Source organism: Bombina bombina, chromosome 4, assembly GCF_027579735.1.
Source record: "Bombina bombina isolate aBomBom1 chromosome 4, aBomBom1.pri, whole genome shotgun sequence".
Taxonomy (NCBI): Eukaryota; Metazoa; Chordata; class Amphibia; order Anura; family Bombinatoridae; genus Bombina; species Bombina bombina.
Genome location: NC_069502.1, coordinates 822,664,553 through 822,681,503, shown reverse-complemented (window position 1 = coordinate 822,681,503; position 16,951 = coordinate 822,664,553). Strand labels below are relative to the sequence as shown.

At 44.1% G+C, this 16,951-nt stretch overlaps 2 protein-coding genes across 2 annotated transcripts in view; one reads left to right on the top strand and one right to left on the bottom strand.

Moving 5' to 3' along the window:
* Window positions 1-16,951, bottom strand: part of LOC128657126 (gastrula zinc finger protein XlCGF26.1-like) — a 58,350-nt gene that overhangs the window by 36,448 nt on the left and 4,951 nt on the right. The window lies entirely within an intron of this gene.
* Window positions 6,399-16,951, top strand: part of LOC128657125 (gastrula zinc finger protein XlCGF26.1-like) — a 155,453-nt gene continuing 144,900 nt past the window's right edge. The window contains exon 1 of the mRNA XM_053711372.1: window positions 6,399-7,506. The gene's annotated coding sequence lies outside the window, so the exon portion shown is untranslated. The remainder of the gene's footprint in view (window positions 7,507-16,951) is intronic.

The window sequence follows — 16,951 nt, the reverse complement described above, 5'->3', positions numbered from 1 at the left end:
GTAGCAATTAAATAGTTAATAACTATTGTACCTAGTTAAAATAAATACAAAATTGACTGTAAAATAAAAATAAATAAATAGGGGGTGTTAGGGTTAGACTTAGGTTTAGGGGTTAATAACTTTATTATAGTGGCGGCGGCAGATTAGGGGTTAATAAATTTAATATAGTTGTGGCGACGTTGGAGGGGGCAGATTAGGGGTTAATAATTATAATGTAAGTGTCGGCGATGTTGGGGGCAGCAAATTAGGGGTTTATGACTTTAATGTAGGTGGCGGCGGTGTCCGGAGCGGAAGATTAGGGGTTAATAGTATAATGCAGGTGGCGACGTCGGGGGCGGCAGATTAGGGGTTAATAAGTGTAAGATTAGGGGTATTTAGACTTGGGGTTCATGTTAGGTTCAGACATATTTTTTCTTTCCCCATAGGAAACAATGGGGCTGCGTTAGAAGCTGGACGCTGCTTTTTTGCAGGTGTTAGGTTTTTTTTCCAGCCAGCTCAGCCCCATTGTTTCCTATGGGGAAATCGTGCATGAGCACGTTTAGCCATCTTACCGCTACCGTAAGCAACGCTGGTATTGAGGTGAGATGTGGAGCTAAATTTTGCTCTACGCTCACCTTTTTGCGGCTAACACCAGGTTTAAAAAAACCTGTAATACCAGCGTTGGCTTAAGGGAGCGGTGGGAAAAAAAAGGAGCGTTAGAGCCGCAAGCCTTACCGACAAAAACTCGTAATCTAGCCGATTGTTTCTAATTCTTAAATTCCTATACTGTAGAACTAAACTAAAGGCTGATGAACTGCAGGGGGTGTAGGATACATTGGTGTTGTATGTATAAAACATTTTTATTTATCCACAACTTCTATCACTAATATCCTCTAAATCCCCTTTATTTGTCTCTCCCACACTCCTCCTCCCCAGCACCTTATATGCAGACACTTAACATTATAGAGAGATTCTCTCTGCCTCACTTACACCACCTTTCCTATAGCACATTATGTAGAGATATTCAGTACTATGGAGAGGTGCCATATGTCTCCAGCACTTTATATGCACAGATTTAAAGGGACACTGAACCCCAAAAAAATTATTCTGTGATTCAGAAAGAGCATGCGATTTTAAGCAACTTTCTAATTTACTCCTATTATCAATTTTTCTTCATTCTCTTGCTATCTTTATTTGAAAAAGAAGGCATCTAAGCTAAGGAGCCAGCCAATTTTTGGTTAATTACCCTGGACAGCACTTGTTTATTGGTGGGTGAATTTATCCACCAATCAGCAAGAACAACCCAGGTTATTCACCAAAAATGGGCTGGCATCTAAATTTTAATTCTTGCTTTTGAAATAAAGATACCAAGAGAATGAAGACAATTTGATAATAGGAGTAAATTAGAAAGTTGCTTAAAATTGCACGCTCTATCTGAATCACAAAATAAAAAAAATGGGGTTCAGTGTCCCTTTAAAGCTATACAGTGGTTTCCTCTGGCTCACACACACAGCACCCTACCCAGCACCTTATATACAGGAATATAATATTATAAAGTAGTTCCCTCTGACTCAAACATAAAGCTCCCTCCCCAGTAGCTTATACAATATTAAAGAGATGTTTCTCCTGCTTCACACATATACCCCCTCCCCAGTACCTTCTACATGAGCATATTAAAGAGGTTCCCTCTGCCTCACATACACGCAGCTCACAAACACAATCCCTCCCCCGTACTGTATATAAATATATATAATATTAGAGAGGTTCCCTCTGCCTCACATACACGCAGCTGACAAAACTCACAAACACAACCTCTCCCCCGTACTGTATATAAATAAATATAATATTAGAGAGGTTCCCTCTACCTCTCACACACAGTCCCATCCCAAATACCTTATATATAGATATTTAATATAAAGAGGGTCCCTCAGACTCACACACACAGCTACCTCCCCAGTGCCTTATATACACACATATGTAATATATGATAATATAGAGGTTCCATTTAATTACTCAGTAACACAACCCCCTGCCCATTGTTATATACAGATACATATTATAGAGAGGTTACCTCTGTCTTATACACTCATCTCCTCCCAATACCTTATATACAGATATATAATATTATAGATAGGTTCCCTCTGTCTCACACATAGCCCCCTCCATAGTACCTTGAGAAATATTATAGAGAGGTTCCCTCTAATTTACTCATACACAGCTCCATCCCTCTGTCTCACTCATACACAGCTCTACCTTCTATGTGGGGTGTTCTCAAATGAATGACAAGGGTAAATGACAAAATGGAATTCCCATATACTTCAATGGGATGTAAAGTTAAAAGTGCTATAGCAACAAAGCCATACAATATAGCAAATCAATACTTACCAGATATGTTCCCCAAGTACAGTAGCATATTCTGAAAGTGATATTATGCGGGATTATAGCTGCTTTCTTTGGAATAACAAGGGTGAATAACAAAATGGAATGCACATTGACTTTAATGGGATGTAAAGTTAGAAGTGCTATAGCAACAAAACTATGAGAAGATATCAAGAAGATATTTAGCAGATATATTTCCTGTGTGCAGTAGCATATTCTGAAAGTGAAATAATGTGGGATTATAGCTGCTTTCTATGGAATGACACTTTTAACTTTACAACCCATTAAAGTCTATGGACATCCCATTTTGTCATTCAATAGAAATCAGCAATAATCCCACTTTCAGGATATGCTACTGTATCTAGGGAACATATCTGGTAAATATCTACTTGCTATGTCTCATAATTTTATTGCTATAGCACTTTTAACTTTACAGTCCATTAAAGTCCATAGACATTCCATTTTGTTATTCACCCTTGTCATTCCTTTTAGTACATCCCCTCACAGCCCCCTTCCCATTACTTAATATGCAGATATATAATTTTATAGAGAGGTTCCATCTGTCTCATTCACACACAGACCCCTCTCTAGTACCTTATATACAGATATATAATATTATAGAGAGGTTCTCTCTGCCTCACACACCCAGTACCCTCTCCATTAGCTTCTATACATATATAAAATATTATAGAACGTTTCCAATTGCCTCACACACACAGTACTACGTACCTTATATACAAATATATAATATTATAGAGAGGTTCCCATTCACATTCTCTAATACACAGACCCCTCCCCAGTACCTTATATACAGATATATATTATAGAGAAGTTCCTTTGCTTCAAAAACACACAGCCCCCTCCCCAGTACCTTATACACAGGTATATAATATTATAGCGATATTCCCATTGACTCGTCTCTCACACACAGTACTACGTACCTTATATAAAAAATATCTAATATTATATAGAGAGGTTCCTATAGTCTCACACACAGACCCCTCTATATAATATTAGATATTTTTATATAAGGTACAGGTATACCTCACTTTACAGCACTTCACTTTACAGCGCTTCGCTAATACAGCGCTTTGTGGAGCTGAAGTCCAACCTCCAAGGATTTTAAAACAGTGCTGTAATCTTCGTGAGATTGCAAGAAAAGTGACTGACACCATTTTATTATGCTTTGTTCACTCTGTTTACAGCATTACAGTGCAATCTGTGTCTCAGTGCTATACTCTGGCAAATTGTACTACAGTGATTGTCACTATTTTACAGGTACAGTATTTATTGAATACTGTGCTGTGCTAGTGTTAAACTAAACTTAGCGCTATTGTTCACCTAATATATGTTAGTTCAAACATGTTTTTAAGTTTTTAAACACACTGGCAAGTGAAAAGAAAGCTAAAACTGCCTTGTTTCACTTTAAGGCGGTTTTCACTTTACAGCGGGGCTCCGGTCCCTAACCCGCTGTATGAGTACGTAGTACTGTGTGTGAGAGACGAGACGAGTACCTGATATACCGATATATATTATAAAGAAGTTAATTTGTCTCACAGACACACAGCCCCTCCCCAGTACCTTATACACAGGTATATAATATTATAGAGTTATTCCCATTGCCTCGCACACAAACACCTCCCTGGTGCATTATACACAGATAAATATTATTAGGTTTCCTATGCCTCACACACACCCCCTCCTTCCAGTACCTTATCCGAGTAGCAGCTAGATCCACTGCAGCTAAGGACCCTTGAAGTGAACGCACAGAAGTCACGTGACTGTGGTGACATCATCAGTCATTCAGCCGGGACTGGATCTAGCTGCTACCGGGTAATAGATGTGTGACAATTAACGTTTAACCGCCTAAGGGTGAGAGCTGAGCTGGGGTTGCGGAGAGAGAGGGTAAGGAGGGGGCTATGTGCGAGACAGAAGGGAGCATAGAGTCTTCATGGGTTAGAGTGTGAGATAGAGGGGGCCGCCAGTCTACAGTGGCTGTGGTGTGAAAGAGGGTGTCTTAGAGTCTACAGAGGCTGGGTGTGAGATAGGGGGTGTTATAGTCTATAGGGGCTGGTATGCGAGACAGAGGGGGGCTGCAAATCTACAGTGACTGAGGTGTGAGTGGGGGCATGGGCCGTGTGGTAAGAACCTGTACTGGGGTATAAAACAGGGGGTGAGAACCTTTACAGGGACTGGAGTGTGAGGCAGGGGTGATGTTGGTCTGTACAGGGGCTGGGGTGTGAGACAGGGATGCTGATGGTCTGTACAGGGGCTGGGGTGTGAGACAGGGATGCTGATGGTCTGTACAGGGGCTGGGGTGTGAGACAGTGGTGCTGATGGTCTGTACAGGGGCTGGGGTGTAAGACAGGGGTGCTGATGGTCTGTACAGGGGCTGGGGCGTAAGACAGAGGGGGCTGAGCACCTACACAGGGGCTGGGGTGTGAGACAAGGATGCTGTTGGTCTGTACAGGGGCAGGGGTGTGAGACAGGGGTGCTGATGGTCTGTACAGGGGCTAGGATGTAACACAGAGCGGGGTGATGTCTGAGACAGAGGGGGCTGAAAATCTGTACAGGGGTTTAAGAGTGGGGCAGAGGAGGACTGTGAACCAGTACAGGACTGGGTGAGAGAGAGAAGGAGACTGAGAATCTGTGAGGCAGAGGGGCCTAAGAGTCTATACAGGGACTGGGATTTGAGGAGCACTAAGCGTCTGTACAGGGACTGGAGTGTGACGGAGGGGAGGGCTGAAAGTCTGTACATGGACTGAGAATCTGTGAGGCAGAGGGGGCTAAGAGCCTATACAGGGGCTTTGGTGTGAGGCAGAGGGGGATAGGTCTATGAGTCTCTACAGGAGCTGAGGTGTGAGAGGGGCTGGGGTGGGAGAGGGGGACTGAGAGTCTTTACAGGGGCTGGGGTGTGATTGGTGCTGATAGTCTGTACAGGAGCTGCAGTGTGAGACAGGGGGGGCTGAGGGTCTGTACAAGGGCTGGAGTGTGAGACAGAGAGGAGGGCTGAGGGTCTGTACGAGGGCTGGAGTGTGAGACAGAGAGGAGGGCTGAGAGTCTGTACAGGGTCTGGGGTGTGAGACAGAGGGGGCTGAGAACTTGTACAGGGGCTTAAGTGTGAGTCAAAGGAGGACTGAGAATCAGTACAGGACTGGGATGTTTGAGAGAGATGGGGGCTAAGGTTTTATACAGGGTATGAGGTGTGAGACAGTGGGATCTGAGAACTTGTACAGGGGCTTAGGTGTAAGGCAGAGAGAGGCTGAGAACTAATACAAGACAGGTGTGTGTAAGAGAGAGGTCTGATTTTATACAGGGACTGAGGTGTATGGGGGCTGATATTCTGTACAGGGTCTGAGGTGTAAGGGGACTGAGTGTCTGTACAGGGTCTGAGGTGTGAGAAAGAGGGGGTCTGACAGTCTATACATGGACTGGGGTGTGATTGTAGCTCAGTGTCTGTGCAGGAGATGGGGTGTGAAATGGAGGGGGGTGAGAGTCTGCACAGGGACTGGGGTATGAGACAGAGGGGGGCTGAGAGTTAATATAGGGGCTGAGGTGTGAGGGGGGCTGAAAGTCTGTACATGGGCTCAGGTGTGAGACAGAAGGGAGCTGAGATTCTATACAGGGGCTGGGGTGTGAGGGGGACAGAGGGTCTGTACTGGGGCTCGGGTGTGAGACAGAGGAGGGCTGAGAGTCTGTACAGGGGCTTAGATGTGAGGGGGACTGAGGGTCTGTACAAGGGCTGAAGTGTGAGACAGGAGGGCTGAGAGTCTGTACAGGGGTTGAGGTAAGAATCTATAGAGGAGCTGGAGTATGAGACAGAGGGGGCTGAGAGTCTGCACAGTGACTGGGGTGTGGGACAGAGGAGGACTGAGAACCTGTACAGGACTGGGCTGTGAGAGAGAGGGGTATGAGAGACTTGTGCAGGGTATGAGGTGCGGGACATAGGGGGCTGAAAGCCTGTGCAAGGGATGGGATGTGAGACAGATGGGGTTGAGAGTCTGCACAGGGACTTGCGTGGGAGACAGATGGGACTGAGATCTTGTACAGGGGCTTAGGTGTGGGACAGAGGGAGTTGACAGCCTGTACAAGGGATGGGATGTGAGGAAGAGGGGGCTAAGATTCTGCACAGGGACAGAGCTGTGAGATATAGAGGACTGAGATCTTGTACAGGGGCTTAGGTGTGAGACAGAGAAGGACTGAGAACCAGTATAGGACTGAGGTGTGAGGGAGAGGGTCTGAGAATCTGTACAAGGGCTGGGATGTGAGACAGAGGGGGGCTGAGAGCTGGTACATGGACTGGGTGTGAGGGGGCTGATACAATGAGCAAGCTGTATTTGAGGGAGTGAGGAATTGATGAAGTACAGTCTGTGTGTTAGGGTGATGGGTACAAGTCTGACCTGTTTATACTAATTGTATATTTATTACTATATGTGATGGGGTCACAGGAAGTCAGTCTGCATTGTTGCCCCAAACAGGATGTGATATAACTGGGAAAAAGTTTGCTAAAAAATATCAGCCGGATTACAAGTTTTGAGTGCTAAAGGGAAATTAACGTCCACAACATTTTCACCGTTATTTCACTCCCCTAAATCGCTGCTATTACAAGTTCAGAAAAAAAACAGGCTTGTGCGGGAGATATGGATGCGTTGAGCTCCATACCGCACCGAAATCAAGCGCTGCTTTGACATGCTCGTGCACGATTTCCCCATTAGACATAAATGGGGAGAACCGGCAAAAAAAAAGCCTAACACCTGCGATCGCGGAGCGAAAAGCTCCGTAACGCAGCCCCATTGATGTCTATGGGGAAAAAAAAAGTAATATTTAAACCTGACATAAACCCAGAGTCTAAACACCCCTAATTTGCTGCCCCTAACATCGCCGCCACCTACATTAGTTATTAACACAGGTATATAATATTATAGAGTTATTCCCATTGCCTCGCACACAAACACCTCCCTGGTGCATTATACACAGATAAATATTATTAGGTTTCCTATGCCTCACACACACCCTCCTTCCAGTACCTTATCCGAGTAGCAGCTAGATCCACTGCAGCTAAGGACCCTTGAAGTGAACGCACAGAAGTCACGTGACTGTAGTGACATCATCAGTCATTCAGCCGGGACTGGATCTAGCTGCTACCAGGTAATAGATGTGTGACAATTAACGTTTAACCGCCTAAGGGTGAGAGCTGAGCTGGGGTTGCGGAGAGAGAGGGTAAGGAGGGGGCTATGTGCGAGACAGAAGGGAGCATAGAGTCTACATGCATTAGAGTGTGAGATAGAGGGGGCCGCGAGTCTACAGTGGCTGGGGTGTGAAAGAGGGTGTCTTAGAGTCTACAGAGGCTGGGTGTGAGATAGGGGGGGTTATAGTCTATAGGGGCTGGTATGCGAGACAGAGGGGGGCTGCAAATCTACAGTGACTGAGGTGTGAGTGGGGGCATGGGCCGTGTGGTCAGAACCTGGACTGGGACTGGGGTATAAATCAGGGGGGTGAGAACCTTTACAGGGACTGGAGTGTGAGGCAGGGGTGATGTTGGTCTGTACAGGGGCTGGGGTGTGAGACAGGGATGCTGATGGTCTGTACAGGGGCTGGGGTGTGAGACAGGGATGCTGATGGTCTGTACAGGGGCTGGGGTGTAAGACAGGGGTGCTGATGGTCTGTACAGGGGCTGGGGCGTAAGACAGAGGGGGCTGAGCACCTGTACAGGGGCTGTGGTGTGAGACAAGGATGCTGTTGGTCTGTACAGGGGCAGGGGTGTGAGACAGGGGTACTGATGGTCTGTACAGGGGCTAGGATGTAACACAGAGCGGGGTGATGTCTGAGACAGAGGGGGCTGAAAATCTGTACAGGGGTTTAAGAGTGGGGCAGAGGAGGACTGTGAACCAGTACAGGACTGGGGTGAGAGAGAGAAGGAGACTGAGAATCTGTGAGGCAGAGGGGCCTAAGAGTCTATACAGGGACTGGGATTTGAGGAGCACTAAGCGTCTGTACAGGGACTGGAGTGTGAGACGGAGGGGAGGGCTGAAAGTCTGTACATGGGCTAAGGTGTGAGACAGAGGGGGCTAAGAGCCTATACAGGGGCTTTGGTGTGAGGCAGAGGGGGATAGGTCTATGAGTCTCTACAGGAGCTGAGGTGTGAGAGGGGCTGGGGTGGGAGAGGGGGACTGAGAGTCTTTACAGGGGCTGGGGTGTGATTGGTGCTGATAGTCTGTACAGGAGCTGCAGTGTGAGACAGGGGGGGACTGAGAGTCTATACAGGGGCTGGGGTGTTAGGAGGGCTGAGGGTCTGTACAAGGGCTGGAGTGTGAGACAGAGAGGAGGGCTGAGAGTCTGTACAGGGTCTGGGGTGTGAGACAGAGGGGGCTGAGAACTTGTACAGGGGCTTAAGTGTGAGGCAAAGGAGGACTGAGAATCAGTACAGGACTGGGATGTTTGAGAGAGATGGGGGCTAAGGTTTTATACAGGGTATGAGGTGTGAGACAGTGGGATCTGAGAACTTGTACAGGGGCTTAGGTGTAAGGCAGAGAGAGGCTGAGAACTAATACAAGACAGGTGTGTGTAAGAGAGAGGTCTGATTTTATACAGGGACTGAGGTGTATGGGGGCTGATATTCTGTACAGGGTCTGAGGTGTAAGGGGACTGAGTGTCTGTACAGGGTCTGAGGTGTGAGAAAGAGGGGGTCTGACAGTCTATACATGGACTGGGGTGTGATTGTAGCTCAGTGTCTGTGCAGGAGATGGGGTGTGAAATGGAGGGGGGTGAGAGTCTGCACAGGGACTGGGGTATGAGACAGAGGGGGGCTGAGAGTTAATATAGGGGCTGAGGTGTGAGGGGGGCTGAAAGTCTGTGCATGGGCTCAGGTGTGAGACAGAAGGGAGCTGAGATTCTATACAGGGGCTGGGGTGTGAGGGGGACAGAGGGTCTGTACTGGGGCTCGGGTGTGAGACAGAGGAGGGCTGAGAGTCTGTACAGGGGCTTAGATGTGAGGGGGACTGAGGGTCTGTACAAGGGCTGAAGTGTGAGACAGGAGGGCTGAGAGTCTGTACAGGGGTTGAGGTAAGAATCTATAGAGGAGCTGGAGTATGAGACAGAGGGGGCTGAGAGTCTGCACAGTGACTGGGGTGTGGGACAGAGGAGGACTGAGAACCTGTACAGGACTGGGCTGTGAGAGAGAGGGGTATGAGAGACTTGTGCAGGGTATGAGGTGTGAGACATAGGGGGCTGAAAGCCTGTGCAAGGGATGGGATGTGAGACAGATGCGGTTGAGAGTCTGCCCAGGGACAGAGCTGTGAGATATAGAGGACTGAGATCTTGTACAGGGGCTTAGGTGTGAGACAGAGGAGGACTGAGAACCAGTACAGGGCTGGAGTGTGAGGGAGAGGGTCTGAGAATCTGTACAGGGGCTGGAATGTGAGACAGAGGGGGGCTGAGAGCTGGTACATGGACTGGGTGTGAGCGGGCTGATACAATGAGCAAGCTGTATTTGAGGGAGTGAGGACTTGATGAAGTACAGTCTGTGTGTTAGGGTGATGGGTACAAGTCTGACCTGTTTATACTAATTGTATATTTATTACTATATGTGATGGGGTCACAGGAAGTCAGTCTGCATTGTTGCCCCAAACAGGATGTGACATAACTGGGAAAAAGTTTGCTAAAAAATATCAGCCGGATTACGAGTTTTGAGTGCTAAAGGGAAATTAACGTCCACAACATTTTCACCGTTATTTCACTCACTTAAATCGCTGCTATTACAAGTTCATGCGGGCGATATGGATGCGTTGAGCTCCATACCGCACCGAAATCAAGCGCTGCTTTGACATGCTCGTGCACGATTTCCCCATTAGACATAAATGGGGAGAACCGGCAAAAAAAAGCCTAACACCTGCGATCGCGGAGCGAAAAGCTCCGTAAAGCAGCCCCATTGATGTCTATGGGGAAAAAAAAAGTAATGTTTAAACCTGACATAAACCCAGAGTCTAAACACCCCTAATTTGCTGCCCCTAACATCGCCGCCACCTACATTAGTTATTAACCCCTAATCTGCCGCCCCAACACCGCCACACCTACATTACAGTTATTAACCCCTAATCTGCTGCCCCTAACATCGCCGCCACCTACCTACACTTATTAACCCCTAATCTGCCCCCAATGTCGCCACCACTATACTAAAGTTATTAACCCCTAAACCTCTGGCCTCCCACATCACTAACTCTACATAAATATATTAACCCCTAAACCTAACCCTAACGTAACCCTAAGTATAAGTCTAACCCTAACACCCCCTAACTAATTAAAATACAGCTAAATGAAACTTACAATTATTAACTAAAAATAATTCCTATTTAAAACTAAATACAAACTTACCTGTAAAATAAAACCTAAGCTAGCTACAATATAACTAATAGTTATATTGTAGCTATCTGAGGTTTTATTTTTATTTCACAGGTAAGTTTGTATTTATTTAACTAGGTAGACTAGTTAGTAAATAGTTATTAAATATTTATTAGCTACCTAGTTAAAATAAATACAAAGTTACCTGTAAAATAAATCCTAACCTGCCTTACACTAAAAACTAACATTACAATAAAATAAATTAAATTAATAAAATACAATGATCTAAATTACAAAAAAAAATAAACACTAAATTACACAAAATAAAAAATGAAATTATCAAAAATAAAAACAAATTACTCCTAATCTAATAGCCCTATTAAAATACAACCCCCTCCCAAAATAAAAAAAACCCTAGCCTACACTAAACTGCCAATAGCCCTTAAAAGGGCCTTTTGCGGGGCATTGTCCCAAAGATAACCGCTCTTTTACCTGGCAATATAAAATACAAACAACCCCCCCAACAGTAAAACCCACCACCCACACAACCAAACCCCTCAAATAAAACTCTTTCTAAATAAACCTAAGCTAACCATTGCCATGAAAAGGGCATTTGGATGGGCATTGCCCTGAAAAGGGCATTTAGCTATTTTACTTTGCCCTTTAAAGGGCATTTATCTCTTTTACGAAGTTTACAAATGTGGAAGATGCCAAGCCTGTAAGAACATGACCCCCACAAAAACCTTCATACACCCTGACACTGACAAACAATATGAAATCAAAGATTTTTTAAATTGCAGATCTAAACAAGTCATATATATTGCAATGTGCAAATGCCCGAAAATCTATGTGGGTGAGACCTCAAGAGAGTTACGAACGAGAGTGCTAGAACACATAGGTGACATCAAATGGAACAGAAATGTTCCTGTAGCACAACACATGAACAATGAACATCAGGGACACAAATATGAAATCTATTTTTGTGCAATTGAACAAATAAAACTAAAAGGGAGAAGGGGCGACATTAACAAAATGCTACTACAGAAAGAGTGTAGATGGATTCACGAACTGAAATCCACCTCACCTAGGGGATTAAATGAAGCAATTTCATACAAATGCTTTTTATAGATAATGGTTCATGAAATACATCTTATTGTGGATTCAAGATTATTAATTATCCCTGTCTAGGGTCTTGAATTAAATGAGCTCACTTCCCCAAGATGAAGCAAAGCCAGAGGATAGTGTTTTAACAATATTGAACTTAATTTAAATTATTCTAATGAAACTTATAATAAAGTTTACATACAATGCTAATCTCATATCCTATATAACTTAATTTTATTAAAAATGAATCTGCCTCTCTAACAGGCAGTGACTTGATAGGTAATTTCCTTAAATTATATAGGTAATAACAGCGACTCATTTTTACCTTACAGATAAGCTACTACAAGCAACTACAGTTAACCCACAATAAGATACTTTATGTATATATCTTCTTCCACTCTTTAACCCCTTAACGACCGAGGACGTGCAGGGTACGTCCTCAAAAAAAAGGCAGTTAATGCCTGAGAACGTATCCTGCACGTCCTCGGTTTGGAAAGCAGCTGGAAGCGATCCTGCTCGCTTCCAGCTGCTTTCCGGTTATTGCAGTGATGCCTCGATATGGAGGCATCCTGCAATAACTTTTTTAAGCCATCCGGTGCAGAGAGAGCCATTCTGTGGCCCTCTCTGCACCGGAGATCGGTGGTTCCCTGCGTTGGTGGGTGGGAGCCGGACCGGGAGGCGGGTGGCGGCCATCGATGGCCCTGGTTATGTGCAGGGGGGGCGGGATCGTGGGCGGGGATGAGCGGGGGCGCGCACACGGGAGGGCGGGGGCGGGCGCGTGCACGGGGAGGGAGCGGGTGGGAACCGCTACACTACAGAAAATGTGTTAATAAAAATGTTTAAATGCCCTAATATTTTTTTTAAAAAAAAAAGATCAGCAAGGTAAAAGCCAAATAAATATAAAAAAAGCCCTTTTTTTTTTGCAAACTGGGTACTGGCAGACAGCTGCCAGTACCCAAGATGGCCCCCAATGAGGCAGAGGGGATGGTCAGAGAGCGGTTTTGGGGGGGATCAGGGAGGTTGGGGGCTAAGGGGGGGATCCTACACCCTAGCATAAAAAACCCTTTTATTTTAGTACTGGCAGACTTTCTGCCAGTACTTAAGATGGCGGGGACAATTGTGGGGTGGGGGAGGGAAGGGAGCTGTTTGGGAGGGATCAGGGGGTGGGATGTGTCAGGTGGGAGGCTGATCTCTACACTAAAGCTAAAATTAATCCTGCAAGCTCCCTACAAACTCCCTAATTAACCCCTTCACTGCTAGCCAGAATACACGTGTGAGGCGCAGCAGGATTTAGCGGCCTTCTAATTACCAGAAAGCAACGCCAAAGTCATATATGTCTGCTATTTCTGAACAAAGGGGATCCCAGACAAGTATTTACAACCATTTGTGCCATAATTGCACAAGTTGTTTGTAAATAATTTCAGTGAGAAACCTAAAATTGTGAAAAATTTAACTTTTTTTTCAATTTGATCGCATTTGGCGGTGAAATGGTGGCATGAAATATACCAAAATGTGCCTAGATCAATACTTGGGGTTGTCTACTATACTACACTAAAGTTAAAATTAACCCTACAAGCTCCCTAAAAGCTCCCTAATTAACCCCTTAACTGCTGGGCATAATACACTTTTGGTGCTCAGTGGCATTTAGCGGCCTTCTAATTACCAAAAAGCAACGCCAAAGCCATATATGTCTGCTATTTCTGAACAAAGGGGATCCCAGAGAAGAATTTACAACCATTTATGCCATAATTGCACAAGTTGTTTGTAAATAATTTCAGTGAGAAACCAAAAGTTTGTGAAAAAATTTGTGAAAAAGTGAACGATTTTTTGTATTTGATCGCATTTGGCGGTGAAATGGTGGTATGAAATATACCAAAATTGTCCTAGATCAATACTTTGGGATGTCTACTAAAAAAAAATATATACATGTCAAGGGATATTCAGGGATTCCTGAAAGATATTAGTGTTCTAATGTAACTAGCGCTAATTTTGGAAAAAAGTGGTTTGGAAATAGCAAAGTGCTACTTGTATTTATGGCCCTATAACTTGCAAAAAAAGCAAAGAACATGTAAACATTGGGTATTTCTAAACTCAGGACAAAATTTTGAAACTATTTAGCATGGGTGTTTATTGGTGGTTGTAGATATGTAACAGATTTTGGGGGTCAAAGTTAGAAAAAGTGTTTTTTTCAATTTTTCCTCATATTTTATATTTTTTTTATAGTAAATTATAAGATATGATGAAAATAATGGTATCTTTAGAAAGTCCATTTAGTGGCGAGAAAAACGGTATATAATATGTGTGGGTACAGTAAATGAGTAAGAGGAAAATTACAGCTAAACACAAACACCGCAAAAATGTAAAAATAGCCTTGGTCCCAAACGGACAGAAAATGGAAAAGTGCTGTGGTCATTAAGGGGTTAAATACTACACCAATTATCAGCATATTTGACCTAGGTATTCTATAAAAGTAGAATACAATATGCTGTATAGGCATTATATTTATCTCTCCCTATAAAACTCTCCCAATATAATCACTAGGGAATATAAGTTTCCCCTACAATACTTGCACATAATGATGCACAATATACCTCCACACAAGAGTGGTGAGCGTCAATAAAATGAGGAATTGTTGCGTTCCCTTTTTGTTCTAATATTCACTTTAGAAATGTGCAATGAATTAAAGGCAGAATACATACCTAATACAAATTAAAAGTTAAATGACAGAATGAGGCCATAGCGGAGTTTTACACCTCCGTTTCCAACACTTTATAAGTTGCCATGACAACGGACTACTATAAATTCTTGTACCGAATGCTGGGCTGGCCCTATGCCCTGACGAAGTCACGTTCTGTGATGGAAACGCGTCGGTGGGCGTGGCCTTGGGTGGAATAAGCGTGCAAGCTAGTCACATACCTAAAATAGCAGTAGCGGTTTTTTGATAATTCTCTAACTTTATACCGCTGTAACCTTATACTTATATTGCTATAGTTTTCTCACTCCAACTGCTACTATAGGAGGGTTGTTATAAAATTTATAACTGTTATCTAAGAATAAGCTTAATTGCCTAGTTACAAACAGCTACATTTCTGTTAAGCTCTATATGCCATTACGCTATAAGCTATATAGTAACCTTTAATGTTGAATTGAATGTATCGGTTTGAACGTAACTGAGAGAAATTTATGGTGACATTTTGACATTTTGTATTGAATATAATACATCCAGAGCGCATATGAGAATGACTTGTGTGTATGTGAACTAGCTCTATCTGATAGGGATTTTAGCCAGAAATCGGCTGACTCTGTTCAATCAGAGCAGTACGCAGGCAGGAGGACGCCTTTGAGCGCACAGCTTGTACATTTGTATGCTTGTCCTAAATACCTACCCTGTGTGTATGGAATCACTTTTATGCTAACTTCTCTACCCTGTATGACTTGCTGATTTGACACGCAACACCCAGTCCACTAGCCCTTATTTTATTTTAAACGTGGATGCTATAGAATTTGGCTATTATTTATTTGAAGTATGGAAGTGACTTATCCCATTCTTTTTTAGCCTTATATAATACATCCCTATTTTACTTGTCTAATTACCGGTGGGGATTTCTAGATTTTGTAATCTTACAATTAGTCCAGAGGTTGCTTAACCGTGGATATATTTTTTCCCCCCTGGTAACGTCTGTTTCAAGCATATGTTTTAAATAAAAGTGTAAAAATAAATATATTTGCTATTTGACGAAGTGCCCAAACCCTAAGTTAAAAATAAAACCCACCCAAAAAACCCTTAAAAAAACCTAACACTAACCCCCGACAATCCACTTACAGTTTGCAAAGTCCGGACATCCATCCTCATCCAGCCGGCGCAGTCTTCTTCCAGACGGCATCTTCTATCTTCATCCATCCGGCGCGGAGCGGGTCCATCTTCAAGACATCTGGCGCAAAGCATCCTCTTCATTCGGTCGCCACCGTACACTGAAGGTTCCCTTTAAGGGATGTCATCAAGGATGGCGTACCTTGAATTCCTATTGGCTGATAGAGTTCTATCAGCCAATAGGAATTAAAGGTGAAAAAATCCTATTAGCTGATCCAATCAGCCAATAGGATTGAGCTCACATTCTATTGACTGATTAGAACAGCCAATAGAATGCAAGCTCAATCCTATTGGCTGATTGGATCAGCCAATAGGATTAAATCTCAATCCTATTGGCTGATTGGATCAGCCAAAAGTATTTTTTCACCTTTTAATTTCTATTGACTGATAGAACTCTATCAGCCAATAGGAATTCAAGGTACGCCATCTTTGATGAAGTCCCTTAAAGGGAACCTTCAGTGTCCGGTGGTGACCGTATGAAGAAGATGCTCTACGCCGGATGGATGAAGATAGAAGATGCCGTCTGGATGAAGATTTATGGCTGCTTGGATGAGGACTTTGCCGGCTGGATGAAGACTTCTTGCCGCCTGGATGAAGACTTCTTGCCGCCTGGATGAAGACTTCTTGCCGCCTAGATGAAGTCTTCTTGCCGCCTGGATGAAGACTTCTTGCCGCCTGGATGAAGACTTCTTGCCGCCTGGATGAAGACTTCTTGCCGCCTGGATGAAGACTTCTTGCCGCCTGGATGAAGACTTCTTGCCGCCTGGATGAAGACTTCTTGCCGCCTGGATGAAGACTTCTTGCCGCCTGGATGAAGACTTCTTTCCGCTTGGATGAGGACTTCTTTCCGATTGGAGGAGGACTTCGCCGGCTGGATGAGAATGGATGTCCAGACTTCACAAACTGTAAGTGGATCGTCGGGGGTTAGTGTTAGGTTTTTTTTAAGGGTTTTTTGGGTGGGTTTTATTTTTAGATTAGGGTTTGGGCACTTCGTAAAAGAGCTGAATGCCCTTTTAAGGGCAATGCCCATCCAAATGCCCTTTTCAGGGCAATGGTTAGCTTAGGTTTATTTAGATAGTTTTATTTGGGGGGTTTGGTTGTGTGGGTGGTGGGTTTTACTGTTGGGGGGGGGTATTTGTGTTTTTTATTGCCAGGTAAAAGAGCTGTTATCTTTGGGGCAATGCCCCACAAAAGGCCATTTTAAGGGCTATTGGCAGTTTAGTGTAGGCTAGGGGTTTTTTATTTTGGGAGGGCTTTTTTTTATAGGGTTATTAGATTATA